At 48.5% G+C, this 6,000-nt stretch overlaps 3 non-coding genes across 3 annotated transcripts; all 3 read left to right on the plus strand.

Moving 5' to 3' along the window:
• The first annotated feature begins 5,084 nt into the window (after positions 1-5,084).
• On the plus strand, positions 5,085-5,156 carry TRNAP-CGG (transfer RNA proline (anticodon CGG)). Its single transcript has one exon. It is a non-coding gene; the product is annotated as a tRNA-Pro (tRNA).
• Positions 5,157-5,285: 129 nt separating this feature from the next.
• On the plus strand, positions 5,286-5,357 carry TRNAP-CGG (transfer RNA proline (anticodon CGG)). The gene has a single exon. It is a non-coding gene; the product is annotated as a tRNA-Pro (tRNA).
• A 338-nt stretch (positions 5,358-5,695) lies between these two features.
• Positions 5,696-5,767, plus strand: TRNAP-CGG (transfer RNA proline (anticodon CGG)). Its single transcript has one exon. It is a non-coding gene; the product is annotated as a tRNA-Pro (tRNA).
• The last annotated feature ends 233 nt before the right edge of the window (positions 5,768-6,000 follow it).

Raw genomic sequence — 6,000 nt, forward strand, 5'->3', positions numbered from 1 at the left:
ATACACAGACAGATGAACTTCTCATCCGTTAACAAAAATTAATAATTAAAAGCCGCCTGTTATATGTGAGCTGGCGTTGTTTAAAATTCTTTAAGATTAGCCAGGGGTTCTATCCTGGCCATCCAAGGCAGTGGGCACTCATGTGTAGCAAGCACATCAAGAAAACGTGTTATTTGTTCTCGAAAGAAAACACGGGCTGGTCTTGCATCGGGATCGCAATAGAAGCCAGCCATGCGGGTTCGCCATATACAGTAGAGGCCAGTTAACATTATCTGATCGAAAGGTGTTCCGTCCTTGTCATCTATCGGTAGATACCTTATGCCATGTGGATCAAGAGGAAATTCTTTCTTTATTGTTCGCTGTAGAACATCCCAAAAGAAAACCCCCGCCCAACAGTGTAAAAAAACATGGTCTATTGTTTCTGGTTGTTTGCATATGAAGCAATCTGAGCCCCATGGCATGTAAAAGCCCCTTTCTTCTAAAAAAGTTGCAACTGATAGTGTTCCTGTGTGTAGCTTGAAAAAGAAAGTTTTCATACCAGGCGGTACCTGCATTTTTTTAACACGTTTGAAAACATTCTGGCCTGGGCCTCGACTGTACATAGTTCGGTACCGAGGTGAGGGAAAAAGGCTGTCCAATAGATCATTGCGCAGCCTTTTTCTTGTGACCGTAAACAAATATTCTTTGGAAAACCGTACAGCAAGGAAACGAACACTCAGCACAATTTCCTTATAGAATCCGAACACTGCCACCGGTACACTTTCAGAGCTTATAATAAACTCGGGTAACAAATGCGCAAGTCTAACTTTGCAAACCGATTGAAGAAATGAATTATCATTGTTCCTGAAGAAAAAGAACCGTCCGACTAATTGCCTCACAAACAGGTGGGCCAGCCCTAGCCCTCCATCTTTCACCCGTCTGAAAAGATTGTTGCGGCTGCATCTCTCCCATCCAGAACCCCACACAAACACGGCAAAAACTCTGTGCAATTTCTGTACATTGGCTCTGTTACAAAAAATGAATTGCATAACGTACCATAGCTTAGCTACGAAAAACAAGTTGCACACTGTAGCCCTGGCAAATACTGAAAGGTGTTTGGCTCTCCACGCCTCAGCCTTCTCTTTAACCCTTTTAAGCTCGCACTGCCAGTATTCGTCGCTCTGTTTATAAGCTTCAAGTGGTACAACCAGGTATTTTACTGGCGTTGTCGACCACGTGACATTCGCAAAGATAGCGGGGGTCTTAGGCCACTCCCCATGCCAAATACCGTGGCACTTGCTCCAGTTTACTCTACTTCCAGTGATTTCGCCAAATTTTTTAACAACATTTATCGTTTGCAAAACGCTCTCCTTGTCATTGCAACACACGGCTACGTCATCAGCATAGGCCAGAAGTTTAACTTCTGATGCTTGCATTGTAAACCCATGAATACATTTGTTCTCAATCACTGCCAAACACAAAGTCTCTAGATAAATACAGAACAGGAGTGGGCTGGCTGGGCAGCCCTGACGCACGGAACGTTGAATGCTGATGGGGGCCCCCAGTGACTTGTTAATTATAAGCTTAGTACTTCCGTTCCGGTACGCCATGGCCACCCCGTCAGTAATTATGGACCCGACATTTATATGTTTTAGAATGGCAATTAAAATAACATGAGCAACACAGTCAAAAGCTTTCTCCAAATCAAGTTGGAGAATAGCAACTCGCGACCTTAAGGCGTCACAACATTCCAGAATTGATCTCATTATGTGTATGTTTGTGCTAATAGTACGTCCCTTGATGCCGCATGTTTGGTGACTACCTACTATGGTTTCCATTACTGATTGTAACCTGCAAGCGATGATCTTCATGAATACTTTGTAATCAGTGTTGGTAAGTGATATTGGTCTGTACGACGTTACATATTTTAGTTTCGTAGGCTCGTCGGTCTTAGGGATGAGCACGGTGTGTGCTTCCCCGAAAGAATATGGCAATGCGTTTACTTCATACGCTTCGTTAAAGACGTCAGCGAGAAGAGGCGACAAGTCTGATTTAAACTGTTTATAAAAAGCGGCGCAAAGGCCATCCGGACCCGGCGATTTTCCAGTTTTTAAATCATCAATTGCCTTTTCCACTTCACGTGCTGATATCGGTGCCTCTAGTCTGTTCTTCGTGTCGTCGTTGAGTTGCGGCATGCGTCCCAAAAACGTGGCTCTAAAGGCATCTACGTCAACAGGACTCGATGCAAAAAGCTGTTGAAAGTGCTGGAAAAACACTTGCGCTATGTCCTCACAGTCGGTTATTTCGTAATCATCTACTTCAAGTACATCTACGTGGTTACGCCGTGCGTGCCTCTTTTCAAGACCGAGCGCACGTTTAGTTGGAGCCTCATCTGCTGTCAAAGCCTCTGCCCTTGCTCGTATAATCACTCCCCGATATCGCTCTTCATCGCATATCTCCAATTTCGATTTGATGCTACGCAAATCGTCTTTGTATGCGCCCGGTTGGCTGCATTCTAAGGCCGTTAACTTTTCCAACACCACCCTTAGTTCTTTCTCTTTAACTCTTTCTTCGTACTTTATTTTGCAGGAGCGATCGATGGCGGCTAGTTTAATTCGTTGTTTAAAATTTTCCCACTTTTCGGTGACTCGCAACACGTTATTTCCCACTTCTTTCAAATATTCCTGTACTTTGCTTAGAAAAAGCTCGTCAGTTAACAATTTGGAATTCATTTTCCACAACTCCCACGTGAAAGTGTGGTGTTTTGCTTTGCGTCCAACATACATCTTGACCAAACAGTGATCAGTGAATGAAAGAGGCGTGACACCGTAGCTGTTACACAGGGGTATTACGTCTAGTGACACGTACATTCTGTCTAGACGCGCGTGACTATTGCCCTGGAAGTGTGTGTAATGAACCTCGCGTGTTCCAACCAGACAGTCAGCCACGTCGTCTAGGTCGAAATCGGTTAATAATTCAGCGAGGACATGGCAGCTTTTGTCATTTGTTCTTCGGCCTGTTCTGTCCCGATCTCGGAGTACACAATTAAAATCTCCCAGAATTATCACTTTTTTGTTCATGCAAATGTGCGTCCTTAAGGATGAAAAAAACAGAGTGCGCTCTTCACAAACATTAGGCGCATAAACACACACAACACGCCACGAATCATTACCAACATTAAAGTCAACGTACACTAACCTGCCTGAAGGGCATGAAAAATAATTTTCGATAGATAAGCCGGGAAGTTTCCTAATAAATAAAATAACAACCGCCGACGCACATTTAGCATGGCTCACTACCGCGTAGTATAAAGACGTAAACCTTAGCACCATGCCCCGGGTCTCCTCCTCCCCTTCAACCTTTGTCTCTTGCACGGCCAGAACGTCGAGGTCTTGGTCCACCATCATCCGGTACACTTGGCTTTGTTTACGCCTAAGCTAAGCGTTGGGTTGGTTGCCATTGCTAATACGAGAAAGTTATAGAGGCCCGGAGCACTGTGCTCACCAGAACGTCTAGCCAGCGGCTAGACGTCTCCGGGACCGTCCGGTGGTCTGGTGTGGTCCGCGGACGGCTGTGGCTTGTCGCCGGCTTTCCTATCCCGATGAATGTTTGGAGAGGGCTTGAAGCTGCTCCTTCTCGTCAAAGTTGTCTTTGCAGGTGGCCCGTCGGCATGGTTCTTTGCAGCTGTTTTCCCATCGGTAGCGTCTAGCGGCCTCTTAAAGGTAGCGTTGCCGCTCGTATCCATAGAGTCGCTGGTTGGGGGCGGATCCCCACCTTCTGTCTCGCATGCGTCTTCATCAACTACAAGGCAGTTTTTCTTGCTTTTCGCCCGCTCTTCTGCAGGACCCGTTGTCGTCCCGTCTTTCTTTTCGAGGGTAACAAATACATCTGTATCTTTCGCTGCCTTCGATGTCGCCTCTGCATTGCTGGCGCTCTCCTTGTCACCAGCCCCCTTGGCAGCGTCCTCGGCTTCAGCAGCATCCATCCTCATCTGCGCGACGACCTCGTTCGCTGGTGGCCCCACAGCTGCAGCGTACGTGCGCACACACTGATCTTCAGAGTGTCCAAAGCTGCGACACCGAGCGCAACGCGGTACCTTGCACTCGCGACGGACGTGTCCGACACCCTTGCATCGTAGGCACTGCATCGGCCGTCCAGGCGCTACGACAAGGGCCAGTTCACCGGCAACTCGGATTTGGTGCGGGAGGTCATCGACTTTCATCCCGCTCTTCAACTTCAACAGAACGGTCCGCGACGTTGAGTCCTTGTCGCCTACGCCTCTGACACGCCATCGTTCTCTCGTCACTTCCACGACCTTGCCAAAGGCCGCTAGCGCTGCCTTTATATCTTCGTCCGCCACCCAATAAAGCAGCCAATGAAGGCGGAGGCGTACCTGTTGGTCTTGAGGGTCGACGATAACGCAACGACGCCCCTTCACGTTGAGCTCTTTCAACGCCAGCATCCTTTTCGTTGCCTCGTCACTCGAGAAGGTGACTGCCCATACGTGATTGATCTGGTAGGCTCCAAGGGCCATGACCTCCTGCAGCAATCCAGTCGGGATGAGTGCATCTCGGAAGTCTTCGACCCTATAGGGCCTCGCTCGCACGTCGCCATGCAAAAACACGGTGTTTTTCACGACAGGTCCCTTGGGCAGTGGTGGCAAAATAAACTGGTAGCTCGCTTCCTCGTCATCGTCCATAAGCCTGTTACCGCGGCCGGTGGCCGCAAAAGCCGCTCCTTCGGAGCCCATGATCCACACGTCCGTACAGCTCGGCTGCCGGAAGTAGAATCTCCCGAATGCGACCCCGATGCTTACTCATACTCTACTTTCTTCTTTATATTTTGCAGTCAGACACGATATCAAGAAGGCATAAATATGTCGCACATTACGAGCATCGCCGGCTCGTTGCTCTAGGGGTATGATTCTCGCTTCGGGTGCGAGAGGTCGCGGGTTGAAATCCCGGACGAGCCCTTCACTCTTTTGTTTTCCCCGTCAGCCCGAATGCGACCCCGATGCTTACTCATACTCTACTTTATTCTTTATATTTTGCAGTGAGACACGATATCAAGAAGGCATAAATATGTCGCACATTTCGAGCGCCGCCGGCTGGTTGGTCTAGGGGTATGATTCTCGCTTCGGGTGCGAGAGGTCCCGGGTTCAAATCCCGGACGAGCCCTTCACTCTTTTGTTTTCCCCGTCAGCCCGAATGCGACCCCGATGCTTACTCATACTCTACTTCTTAATATTTTGCGGTCAGACACGATATCAAGAAGGCATAAATACGTCGCACATTTCAAGCACCGCCGGCTCGTTGGTCTAGGGGTATGATTCTCGCTTCGGGTGCGAGAGGTCCCGGGTTCAAATCCCGGACGAGCCCTTCACTCTTTTGTTTTCCCTGTCAGCCCGAATGCGACCCCGATGCTTACTCATACTCTACTTTCTTCTTTATATTTTGCGGTCAGACACGATATCAAGAAGGCATAAATATGTCGCACATTTTAAGCACCGCCGGCTGGTTGGTCTTGAGGTATGATTCTCGCTTCGGGTGCGAGAGGTCCCGGGTTCAAATCCCAGACGGGCCCTTCACTCTTTTGTTTTCCCTGTCAGCCCGAATGCGACCCCGATGCTTACTCATACTCTACTTTCTTCTTTATATTTTGCAGTGAGACACGATATCAAGAAGGCATAAATATGTCGCACATTTTGAGCGCCGCCGGCTCGTTGGTCTAGGGGTATGATTCTCGCTTCGGGTGCGAGAGGTCCCGGGTTCAAATCCCAGACGAGCCCTTCACTCTTTTGTTTTCCCTGTCAGCCCGAATGCGACCCCGATGCTTACTCATACTCTACTTTCTTCTTTATATTTTGCGGTCAGACACGATATATCAAGAAGGCATAAATATGTCGCACATTTCGAGCACCGCCGGCTCGTTGGTCTAGGGGTCATTCCACTTCCGTCCACCGTTGTGTGCGGACGTGGGCTCCTAAGGAGTGGATTCAGTGGCCCTTTCAAGCCGCGGAAA

Source organism: Dermacentor andersoni, chromosome 1 (assembly GCF_023375885.2).
Source record: "Dermacentor andersoni chromosome 1, qqDerAnde1_hic_scaffold, whole genome shotgun sequence".
NCBI classification, from domain to species: domain Eukaryota; kingdom Metazoa; phylum Arthropoda; class Arachnida; order Ixodida; family Ixodidae; genus Dermacentor; species Dermacentor andersoni.